This window comes from Neophocaena asiaeorientalis, unplaced genomic scaffold (genome assembly GCF_003031525.2).
Source record: "Neophocaena asiaeorientalis asiaeorientalis breed wild unplaced genomic scaffold, Neophocaena_asiaeorientalis_V1.1 scaffold130, whole genome shotgun sequence".
In the NCBI taxonomy this organism is placed as follows: domain Eukaryota; kingdom Metazoa; phylum Chordata; class Mammalia; order Artiodactyla; family Phocoenidae; genus Neophocaena; species Neophocaena asiaeorientalis.
The window spans coordinates 2,694,611-2,707,586 of NW_020173397.1; positions in this window are offsets into that span (position 1 = coordinate 2,694,611).

Genomic DNA, 12,976 nt, shown 5'->3' on the forward strand with positions numbered 1-12,976 from the left:
TTCCATGAAAATAGAAAAAGATGGCATCAATGAAGTCAGAATCTATCATTTATGGTCTTTACTTAATCTTTGTTTTCTATTGCTAGATTTTATTAAACCGTCAATTTAATGATGTGAATTGGTTAGACAAAGGCAGTTGAGACATATCTCCATGATTTTATAGCCTTTGAATGTTCAGATTATTGAGATGTTTTCTGTCTTTTGTACTCTTATTGAACCTAAGTCGCCCTTTTTAGCACTTAGCAGGGCCCTTGGGGGAAATTTATTGTTTCTTCTTTGAGTATGAAATAGAGAATAGAAGTTTGTTCAGAGTCAGATATGAACCCCAGAAGTTAAGAGGTCACATATAAAAAATCCTCATTTAAAACATTTTGAGCTAAAAGATGGCTTAAGAGGGTTGACATTTCTCAAAAAAGTTTCTAATTATCATAGCGTGAACAAGAAAAGGTATTAGGATATAAAGAAAAGTCACCAACTCAAAGAGTGCTCCCTTATCAGTTTAGGCTTATTAGGATAAATAAAATAGATGTATTTGGGGATGTCTTTCCATCTTACAATGATGTCCTTAGCCCTTTCTTGTGTCCATGGACATAGCTTCCTGGCAACCATCTTCATACAATGTGATTGTACCTCCTGGAGCAGCAAATTGCAAGTGGGAAGGAAATCTGACCCAAGCATTATTAGACATTGATTTGTGAGAGAATGAGTTTCTCTGTGTATCTGGAACTATACCATAGGGACATGGGGATTCTGGGCAGCTATCTTCTCTCTGCCTTGTTTACTGAGGGGCATAGAAAGCCGGTTGGAAGGAATGAAGCAGATGCACATGCAAAGAGAAGAAGAGAAAAGATAGAAAAATACATGCTGTTTAAAATGTCCAAGGGATTTTGAGCATGAGAAGGAATACTCATTATTCTTTGTATTCTTTGTTCAATTATTAATCTCATATTCACGTAGAAAAGTATTTTTTGTTGAATTCACATTTAGATATTGATTGCAAATTTTGATTAAAGTCCTCTAAACAATTTAAACTAAAGTTATACATTTAGTGTAGTTGATTCTTTTCCTCAAACTCCTTGAACAGCAAACGAAGCATAGGTAATATAATGATTACAGATCTTCTGAATAACCCTTTACCAAGGATAGTTACAAAAATACTAATACCTTCTAATTAACTTTGTTTCTTATTTTTTTGTATCATCTCTTTTTATGGTTTCAAAAACTACAGTTTCTTAGGGTTTTAGAAGTTCAAATCAAATATATTTTTATATCTTCCTCAAGTTGTTTTTTGAAATCTTACCAAAACAAAAGTTAAAGAATATCTCAGACAAGCTGGGGTGCAGGTTTTGTGGTTTTAATGGATTGTATTTTACAGACAAAAGTTTTTCAGAACTAAGCCACTGGTCAAACAATTTTAGCTTTTAAACCTTTTCATTGAAATGTGACTTATATTCAGAAAACTATGCAAATCATAAGTGTATAGCCTAGTTACTTTTCACAGTTGAACACTCTTGTGTAACCAGCACCCAGATCAAGAAACAATATAGCAGAAACTAACACACCATTGTAAAGCAATTATAATCCAATAAAAATGTTAAAAAAAAAAAAAAAGAAACGATACAACAGGCATCCCTAGAAGTCCCGCACCAGTTATACCCCCTGGTAACAAGTATAGTTATTTTAAAGTCCTTGTCTGCTAATTCCAATATCTCAATCACTTATGGGTCTTCTTTCAATCAATGTTTCCTTTGCGTATCAGTTATATGATCTTGCCTTTCCCAAGTCTCCTAATTTTTGATGGTCCAATGATCAAACACTAGTTCTCCAGTTCTCTGAAACCAATTGGGTGTCCTCCAATTCAGTTCAGATTTTACACTAACTGGAGTAAGTGCAGACTCCACAGGTTAAGGGCTCACTCCTACAAGTTGCCTCCATTTCAGACACTAGCTGCAAATGAGATCCCTAGGCTACCTACGCTTCTTCTCAGATTACTACAACTTTGGGGGTTCCCACAACCCTCTCCAAGTTTGACAGTTTGTTGCATTGATTTACAGAACTCAGGAAAGTGTTTTACTTATGATTACAGTTTATTGTAATGGATGCAAATGAATAGTCAGTTGAAAAGGTACATAGAGCAAGTTATGGGGGATACGGAGCTTCCATGCCTTCTTTGAGTGTACCATCCTCTAGTATATCAATGTGTTTACCATCCCAGAAGCTATCCCAAACCTCCTTTATCCAAGTTTTTTTTTAAACTGAGGTTTTGTTATACAGGCACTATTGATTAAGTCATTGGCCTTTGGTGATTGAACTCAACCTCCTTCCTACCTTAGTTCCTTCCTTGGAGGTCAGGGAATGGGGCTAAAATTTCCAACCTTATAATCACGTGGTTGGTTCTTCTGGTGACTAGCCCTCATCCTGAAGCTATCTAGGGGCCATACCTTGAGTCATTTCATTGCTTAAACTCATGCATAAATTCATGCTCAAAAGGGGTTCAAAAGACACTCCTATCACTTCAGGAAGTTCCAAAAGTTTTAGGAGTTCTGTGCCAGAATGCAGCAGTGGTGCAAAAATAAAATATATTTTTTATTATGTCACAAATGATATTGTGAATATTATACATAATAGAACCAAAAAGGTTCTAGATGATATTATCTCCCACCACAGAGAATTCCTCTTTCCTCTCTTAGGCTCACAGGGCAGAGGACTGATCATGTCAATCCATTCAGTGTTTTCTTTGAGTCCGGCCTAGGTAACAGTTTTGGTAAGACTCTATTTACTGCTGGTTCACCTACTTTTCTAGGGTGGCATTCAACTGAGTGCCTGCCAGGTCTTTGTTTCCTTAGCCCTGTAAGACTGGGAAATTCAGCTCTTCAGCTTCCTGTCCCATGCAGCTTCAAAATTTTGCAAATATCTTAAGGGATAGATTGACCATGTGTTTCAGGACTCCCAAGTATCCAATTTTATCACTGTAGCTCAGAAGAAATACCAAATCCTCTGCTGGTTTCTCTTTTTCCAGCAGTGACCTTCAGTCAGGGGTCAAGCCTGAGCTTCTGGTGAGCCGCGAATTGATAAGTGCCTCTTTATGAAAAGTGGCTGTGGAGCTCAGGGTCAGTTTACCACTCCCTCTAGCGTTTTCATCTCTTGCCTGTTTTGTTTGCAATCTCCCTAGTCCTGGAGGTTTTTCATTTGTTAAGCACTGCAGGATTTCAACCTGCGTTTTAGAAGACTTTGGCCTTGCTCTTTAGCTTTCCACATAAACATCAGAATTCAACCAATACTATTGAGACGCATTTGGGCCCCTTTAACTCTCCAAGTTTTTCACTCCAGCCCTGTGCAACTGCTAAAAATGATGTTGATTTCTTTTACTCCAGTTGCATCTCTGTTTAGACCAAACCTAGATACTCAGTTTCATTTGGTGCTCTGAATCAGCAAGCGCCCCCAGGGAAAAAATATCTGCCACAATCTTTAATTTACCTCTAAATAGTTCTCCTCTAGCTGGAATTTTAGTTCCTCTAATCCTTATTGTCTTTATAGTTTCATGCAGTTTCCATATACTTTCTTGCAATTTATCTGGCTTTTTTTTTTTTTTGCGGTACGTGGACCTCTCATCGTTGTGGCGTCTCCCGTTGCGGAGCACAGGGTCCGGACGCGCAGGCTCAGCAGCCATGGCTCACGGGCCCAGCCGCTCCGCGGCATGTGGGATCTTCCTGGACCGGGGCACGAACCCATATACCCTGCATCGGCAGGCGGACTCTCAACCACTGTGCCACCAGGGAAGCCCTATCTGTCTTTTTATTCCTTGTTGTCAGTAGGAGTATTGCCCTGACATATTACACGGAACCTAGAAGTGGAAGTATGGGTTGCAAAACTTTTATCAAAAATGTGCCAGCTGTCGGGCTTCCCTGGTGGCGCAGTGGTTGAGAGTCCGCCTGCCGATGCAGGGGACGAGGGTTCGTGTCCCGGTCGGGGAAGATCCCACATGCCGCGGAGCGGCTAGGCCCCGTGAGCCATGGCCGCTGAGCTTGCGCGTCCGGAGCCTGTGCCCCGCAATGGGAGAGGCCACAACAGTGAGAGGCCCGTGTACCGCAAAAAAAAAGAGAAGAAAAAAAAAGTGCCAGTTGTTAATCATAGAACTCTTTTATATTTGTTTGTCCTACAGATTTTGATTTTGATTTTTTGAGACTACATACATTTTTGACAAATGATCTGTTCTTTATTTTATATGGCATGATGTTTATAACTCATCATATTGGCATGATATATTGTTAGATAACCATTTTTTATAATTAATATACTTTATTATAATTACTGGCTTTGTTCCTGGGAGGCAAAGATGTGATTATGTGTCATTTTTTTGCTTCTTTAGGACATTTGGCTAATCATCTTGGAAGATATACTTTTGCCAGAGCTAATCAACTGCAGGGCTTTCACTCTTCCTGGTTGTAACAGTGAACCCTGTGGATTTGTTCTTCCTGTTCTTGCATAGATACTACTTTTTGTTGTGCTCTTTGGCTCACATGTGTTAATTCACTCTTGAAGAAACTGGTATATATCTATATTTTTTAGACAGACATATGCTTAACAAAAGAATAAATATCCATATATATATATTTCTTTCCTACTTGTTAAAATCAGTAAAAGTTCAGTAATCTGTTATATTCACTCTAAATTTGTATCAATGCATTTTTGTATTCTTTACATTAATTTTTTTCTCTTCAGCATCGTTATGGGCTCATGGCCTTTTGCACATTCATGGTCTTTTATACATTAAATTATACATTAACTTGTTTCAATTTATTATTATTATTTGCTCAGTTTGACATATCTTGGTCAGTGAGAGATCTCTAAATTGTCTCATTTGACTTCTGGAGTTCTTGGAAGCAATCTTTACTTTTTGGAAATAGTGGATTTCTAACCCATTTTAAGTTTGTTCTTCCCAAGATATGGAATCAATTACCCTCCACTGAGTGTTGGTGACATCCTAGGGAGGAATACTAGAGATCAAAGAGTTTGCATGAGATTGAAGGTGGGTAAGAGAGCCATTACTTTCATTAAGTCTCTCTTGATAGTGACAGGACTGAAAAAATATTTATTTTTATGATCTTTTCAACACACCCTTTCAATTTAACTTATGGTTATTTCCTACTTTTCTTATGAGTTTTATCAACCGCTATTATTAATTTTGCCCTCTTTGAAATGTGACACCTTTCCACTTGCCAGTTTTAGTCCTTTCTGAGAAGTGGTTGTTTTCATACCCTTATTTGGGCTTCATATCCCTTTATTCTTAAACTTCTATTGCCAGAATTAGCTCCAGTGAGCTTTCGCTTCTTGCAACCAAAGGTCTTAACAAACACAAGCTTATTAACTAAAGATGAATATGAGTCTGGCAGATGGGCTAGAGGATAAGATTTACTGAAATTTGTTAAGAAAATAGTTATAAGAAAAAGATGAATAAGATTCTATTTATAGTTTGTTTAGAGAAAGAAGAGTAAGCAAGGGTGTTTTAATGGTGTAGCAATAGCAGAAAAAATAGGGAAGGCTACAGAGAAAAGAGAAAAAGCTGTCAGGGAACATTATATTCAAACTTGAGTAAGTAGAACATTCATGGAGAAGTAAGTTGAAATCCACAGGGAACACCTCATTTTAACTGAGTTTAAAATTATCTAGGATGTAAAAAGTATGTCCATGGATACAAAGAAATGACTGGACTATTGTCAGTGATCTTTGTGGAGTCCTGGTTACAAGAGTGACATTAGAAATGGAAGGGAAGCATCTACAATTCTCATTTTTTTATTTGAGAGGACATTGATGGGCAGGGCAATGGTTGTAGGTGAGACTATAGAAGATGTAATTCTAGTAATGGTTTGTTCATGCTTAGAAAAGATGGCACAAGGGACTGGCATGGGTTTAATAATCAGTGACTGTGACAGTAGAGCCTTCTATCCTCTATTTATTTCCTTCGACAGAGTTACGGATATCCATTACAACAGACATTGGCACTTGGATTTCAGCAAGGCATTTGATAATATCTCTCATGACATTCTTATGAATAACAAGAAGAAAGTTAGTTGGTTAATGGCAAAAAGCAGGCAGATTTATAACTGGTTAAAAACTGTACTCACGAGCATTGATGTACAGATTGTTATCTATTGGAATAATCAGTTAAAAGAATGAAAGAAACATTTCCTTTTTTTTTTTTTTTGCTCTATGCGGGCCTCTCACTGTTGTGGCCTCCCCCGTTGCGGAGCACAAATTCCGGATGCGCAGGCCCAGCGGCCATGGCTCATGGCCCCAGCCGCTCCGCGGCACATGGGATCCTCCCGGACCGGGGCACGAACCCGCGTCCCCTGTATCGGCAGGCAGACCCTCAACCACTGCGCCACCAGGGAAGCCCGAAACATTTCTTTTAGGGCTGCACAAAGATGATATAGCCCAGTGCTTTTTCTCTGTCCCTTCATACCAGCACTGTCCAATAGAATGTTCTGTGATGATGGAAATGTTCTGTATCTATGCTGTTCAGTACACTGGCTACATACGGTTTTCTGAGCATTTGAAATATGGCTAGTTCAACTAAGGCACTAAATTTATATTATTTTATACTTAATCACTTCAAATTAAAATAGCCCCATATGGCTAGTGGCTACTCTATTGTACAACACAGCTTTAAACTATCTCCAGATTTTTAATGAAACACATGCAAAGTGTATATTTTTTACTAAGATTAATTTAAAGATACATTTTATAGGATTATGAAATGGTTTTTCTAAGAGAATCCTCAACTATATTACAACTGTTTACAGATGATAAAAATGAGGCCCAAAGGAATTAAATGATTTATTCAGAATCACAGTTATCAACTGAACAGGGACTCAAACTAAGATTCTTTGAATCTCAGTGAATACATTTTTCACATGTACCATATTGTAGAAAATAGCCCTTTATAGGTATATAAGTGGGTATTAGATATTGACTTCCAGTGACCAAGCAGTAAAAAATTTTCCTTCTGAATTTTTTTGATAATGAGTAAAGATAAGTAGTATCTGCAGTCAATATATTGATTCTTTGTAGATAAGGATTCCTAAAAATGGAATGTTGAGATTTTTTTCTCAGTTATGAAGGCCAAAGCTAATTAACGATAGCTTACAGTGAGTAAATGTGTATCCTCTTTGGAAAACTGCTTTTAGGTCCCTGAACTTAAAAGTTGATTTCCTCTTTTTTTTCCTCCACTCAATTAAAAAATATATTATTTAGGACTATGGCACTGTGCTAATGTATTTCTGAAAAAAGAAAGAGATGACCTGCTGCTCTGCAAAATTGTAGCAAGAAATCAACAGGGAAGGGATTAGAACAATTGAAATCTTACATTCACAAAGGGAGGAAATGAAATTTGCTTAATAAGATTTATAGTCTGTATTTATAGGAAAGAGAACAAAACTGTATTTCAAATATTATTTGTACCAAAGTAAACTCATTATCTTCTTCCACCTTTGAATATATAAGACAGTTCCTCCTTCTAATATCAAATTGAATGGGCATATGCATGCTTGTATAATTTTCTTAAGAGTAGAAATGGATTGTCTTGATGCCATTTTAAAGAAAAATCTGTTTGTTCTGTCTCCTCAAGTGTAGGGAGGTGATGTGTAAAGTGGGATTTTTATTAATTTTTTTTTTTTTTGCGGTACGCGGGCCTCTCACTGTTGTGGCCTCTCCCGTTGAGGAGCACAGGCTCCGGATGCGCAGGCTCAGCGGCCATGGCTTACAGGCCCAGCCGCTCCACGGTATGTGGGATCCTCCCGGACCAGGGCACGAACCTGCGTCCCCTGCATTGGCAGGTGAACTCTCAACCACTGCGCCACCAGGGAAGCCCGGATTTTTATTTTTCAGAGAGGAAAAAAATCCCCTAAGAAATCGATGTAGTTTTAAACTCTGGTTATTGGTATATTTAAATCCTCTTGTTTTATTCTGGTAGGTAAAGGGAAGGAGGGAGAGATTTTTAAAAAAGGAGCTGAATCTGAGAATTGCCAGGGTGGAGGTAAAGATGGGGAAAGCAATTTATGCCGCACAGAAATCAATACCCATATGGGTTAGCCATTCTTGAATCCCCATATCTGGTCAATGTCTGCAGTACCCTGGCTATACCTCTCTCTCTGATCCCTACTCTCCCTCTGTCCCCATATGTATTGAATACCAGAAAAAGACCTCAGAGATTTTGTAGTCCAATTTTCCCATTGTACAGAGGAAATTGACTTGCAAGTAGTGAAGTGATTTTCCCATGTTTGCACAGAATGTTGACAAAGTTGGGGGTCTCATAATTCCCAGTTCAGCATTATTTTCTCTCTACTGTGCTACTCTTCCAGTCCTGCTTATGTAGAAGTTTGAAAATGGCTTAATTCTTGCTTCCAACCATTTAATATTAATTAATATAGCAAGTACAATACCTGTGTTTCACTCTGGGCTTCATTGTAAGTTACATGTGTGTAGAAGACAATGTTTTAGGGCCAATGATTTGCTTCCTACAGACAAAACTCAAAAACAAAACAACCCCTATCCGCCCCCCGCAAAAAAAAAACATGGTTGTATGCCATTTAGCCTCTTCCTCTTATTCTGATTTACAACAGTATTTGTTGTGTCCTTTGTATGCAGAATGTGGGACTTAGCTCTGTAAGGAGTTAGCTCGTGAGATAAAGTATCTGTATTAGTAAAGCTAGTTTCTGCAGTGCTCCAGTATCACTCTCCCACCCCAGCCCTCACTCTGAAGATTAGGTCTCACTCACCTAACATATCACTTCTTCAAAGATGCTTCCTTGTCCGCCTTCTCTGATGCTGCACCTCTTATCCCCTTTACTCACATCTGTATTTCTCTATCTTCTTTTCTTCGTTGCTGTGATCTTATGTGAATTTATTCTCCTTTTCTCATCATTTGTGCATCTTCCTCAATATTATGTAAGTTTCATGAAAACAAGGATCATCTCTGTCTTACGCAAACTATAGAATAATGCCTGGTACTAAGTAGATATTCAGTAGATATTTATGCAGTGAATGAATTTGCCACGCAAACTATAGAATAATGCCTGGTACTCAGTAGATATTCAGTAGATATTTATGCAATGAATGAATTTGCCACTGACTGGGCACACATCCGCTTTCCCCCTGGTGCCTGGGTGGTTGATGCAGGGGTAACATCAACTTCACCAATGCCTGGTCTCCTCCAAAAGCAACTGAAATCCTGCTGTTGAAGTGGGGTAAACAGTCTCAGATTCTACCCTCTGTTAAAGGTAGTTTTCCCTTTCAACCCCTGGGGTTCTTTCCTCCTAGTTAACCAGTCATAGCCATATTAGTCCCTCTCAGCAGGTTTTAGTACCTTGAACTTAGGTCTTGATAAGGACTTCAGATTCCTAGGATTAGTTTTCCTTCATTCTCATGTCCAGTTTTTCCTTTTCCTCATATTAGTAGGCATGTACTTTTTTTATTCTTAAGGAGAAATTCACATAACATAAAATTAATCATTTAAAAATCAACAAATCAGTGGCATTTAGCATATTCATAATGTTGTATAACCATGACCTCTATGTAGTTCCAAAACATTTTCATCACTCCCAGGAAAACCATGTATTCATAAAGTAGTTATTTCCCATTCCCCACATACCCTCCCCTAGCCCTTAGCAGGCACCAATCTGCTTTCTGTTTGTATGGATTTGCCTATTCTGAATAGTTCATATAAATGGAGTCATAAAATATGCGGACTTTTGTGTCTGACTTGTTTCACTTAACATGTTTTTGAAGTTCATCAGTATTTTTAGCATATATTAGTACTTCGATTCTTTTTATGATTAAATATTACCCACTGTATAGATATTCCACAATTTATTTATTGATCTGTTGGACATTTGAGTTGTTTTCACCTTTTGACTACTTTGAATAGTGCTGCTATGAACATATGTGTACAAGCATGTGTTTGAGTCCCTGTTTTCAATTCTTTTGGATATATACCTAGAGATGGAATTGCCAGGTCATATGGTAACTCTATATTTAAATTTTTGAGGAACTTGGTATTTACTTTTAAAACTATGTCTTTAGGCCACAAGGAGCCTCACAGGTGGTTGATGGCAGAAGAAAGGTCTACCTTAAGTTGACATCCCAAATTCCACCAAATTAAAAACAACTATCATTTTTAAAAGGTAGTTACCCTTGCCAAAAAACAAAAACCCAAACGTCCCCTGCTATTCCCCAAACAGCTACAATGCCTGTTATGAGAATATTGAGATCCAAGAATCATGCATGGAATCTAATACATAGTAAGGATTAATATATATTAATTACTGTCTTTCATAATTTATTAGTCATTTGACCTTAGGGAGGTCATTTAATCATTCTGGTCTCAGTTCTTTCATTGTTAAAAATAATCTTATTCATGAAATTGGGGGCCTGGGGAAAAAAAACTCAATAAATGGAATTTAGAAATTTACTGATGGCTAGAAAAAAATCTTTAAAAAAAAATAAATTTATTTATTTTATTTATTTATTTTTGGCTGCATTGGGTCTTTGTTGCTGCACAGGGGCTTTCTCTAGTTGTGGTGAGCGGGGGCTACTCTTCGTTGCGGTGTGCGGGATTCTCATCGTGGTGGCTTCTCTTGCTGTGGAACATGGGCTCTAGGCGCGTGGGCTTCAGTAGTTGTAGCACGTGGACTCAGTAGTTGTGGCTTGTGGGGTCTAGAGCGCAGGCTCAGTAGGTTTGGCACAAGGGCACAGGTGCTCCATGGCATGTGGGATCTTCCCGGACCAGGGCTCGAACCCGTGTCCTCTGCATTTGCAGGCGGATTCTTAACCACTGTGCCATCAGGGAAGGCCTAGAAAAAATCTTAATAGTCAAGTCCAATTTTCTGAAAATACAGTCGAGGCAGCTATATCCTTGAATGATTATGTGACTAGCCCAGGGTCACAGTGTTGTCGCTGAGCTTATCACCCTGGTCTGCAGTGTGGTCCAGGGTTTTCCATCCCATAAAGTAAGTTCTAGTTCACTTACTTCCTATTTGTTTCCAACAATTGATTACCCAGTATAAGCTGGAGACTGGGCCTGGCATCTAACATACTTTAACTCATGTCCTTGCAGTAATCCTACATTTTACCAATGAGGAAACAGAAGTTCATGGAATTTTGGCAGTTTACCCATGGTCATACAATTAGTAAATGGTAGAGCCAAAATTGGCAATCAAATGTGTTTGACACCAAATTGTGAAATTTCCTGACACCACAAGTTGGAGACCTTAAAGAAGGGAGGGGTAGAGTGTAGAATCAGCAGCCTTCCCAGCCCAGCTAGAGTGATCTACCTAGAAGTTGTCTTGCCCAAACATCCTCCTTGTAGCATTCTAGAAACCCCCTCCTACACATATCTCTACCTGAAATCTCTGGTGAGAGAGGAACCTTTCCCTTCTTTTGGCCTGCCATTTGGCCTTGAATTTCCCACAGATATAATTGTGACTCCAGGTAGCTAGGTGATATCATGATTATTTTCCCCACAGGGGAAACAGAAGATGGTATTCCAGATCAGATTTGTGCAAGGATATCACAAATACCCTGTAATTGTAGCTGCCCCAGAGTACTTCCTTGAAATACCTTTTTCTAAAGTGTACATCCTTTGCCAAATTATAGAAGCCTAAAATTGCAAATAGGTTCTGAGACCTGAAAAAATTTTCAGAGAGCCTGGTTTTGAAAGACACATTAGGTTTGCTCATTCAACAAAATTCATTGAGTGTCGTGGTAGGTGACCAATGCTGGGCTTGTCACTGAGTATATAAACATGAATAATATGTGACCTTTGATTTCAGAAAGCTCACAGTCCAGTGATAGAGATGGAAACATAAATGTATCAATTACAATACAAGCTGCCAACTTTTAGTGGTGTGAGAAGACAGACTTTCTGTGTCTGGAAATCTGCAGGCACACACATTATTCAGGAAAATTGTGTCCTGACTCAGCTTTCTCCCCTCTGTGAGGATATGCCTATGTTGGTGCTGAGTTTGGATTAAGAACCAGGAGGGTCTGTTGTTTGTTAACATTTCCTAAAAAGCAAGATCATAGCTTGTTAGTAGAAACTCTTCTGAAATGGTGATTATAAGCCCAAGTGTAAAAGGGTGGTGGTATAGCAAGATTTCAGCGTCTGGAACTTCCCTCGTGGCGCAGTGGTTAAGAATCTGCCTGCCAATGCAGGGGATACGGGTTCAAGCCCTGGTCTGGGAAGATCCCACATGCAGCGGAGCAACTAAGCCCGTACGCCATAACTACTGAGTCTGCGCTCTAGAGCCCACAAACCACAACTACTGAGCCTGTGCCCCACAACAACAACTGAAGCCTGTGCACCTAGAGCCCATGCTCCACAGCAAGAGAAGCCACTGCGATGAGAAGCCTGCTCACCGCAACGAAGAGTAGCCCCCGCTTGCTGCAACTAGAGAAAGCCTGCCAGCAGCAACGAAGACCCAATGCAGCCAAAAACTAAATAAATGAATGAATAAAATTTTTAAAAAAAATATATATATTAAAAACAACAAAACGATTTCAGCTTCTTTCTCAAAGATGGCTGGATCCTACCAGAAGGGAGAGTGTCAGTGGCAGCTGCACAACCTGTGGGGAACCAAACAACAAAGAAGAAGCTACGCAAGAATAAGCTGCATGTGCTCCTGCTCTGTGCAGCCACTTCTGTTAGGTTCTGTGTTTAGCCATTAGGGAAATACATTGAAAACTCTGTGTGTGTGTGTGTGTGTGTGTGTGTGTGTGTGTGTGTGTGCACGCATGTGCATATATGTGTCCTCTTCCTGCAGCTCCAGAGCCGCACCTTCAGTGCTGCAGGCGATAAGAACACAAGGCTGTGAAAGCACTGAGGAAGATGAATCTACTTTGTGTGGCTTCACAGAAGAGGTGACATTTCAACAAGGTCTTGAAAATTAGTATGAGTTTTCCAGTTGAAGAAGTTGAGGAG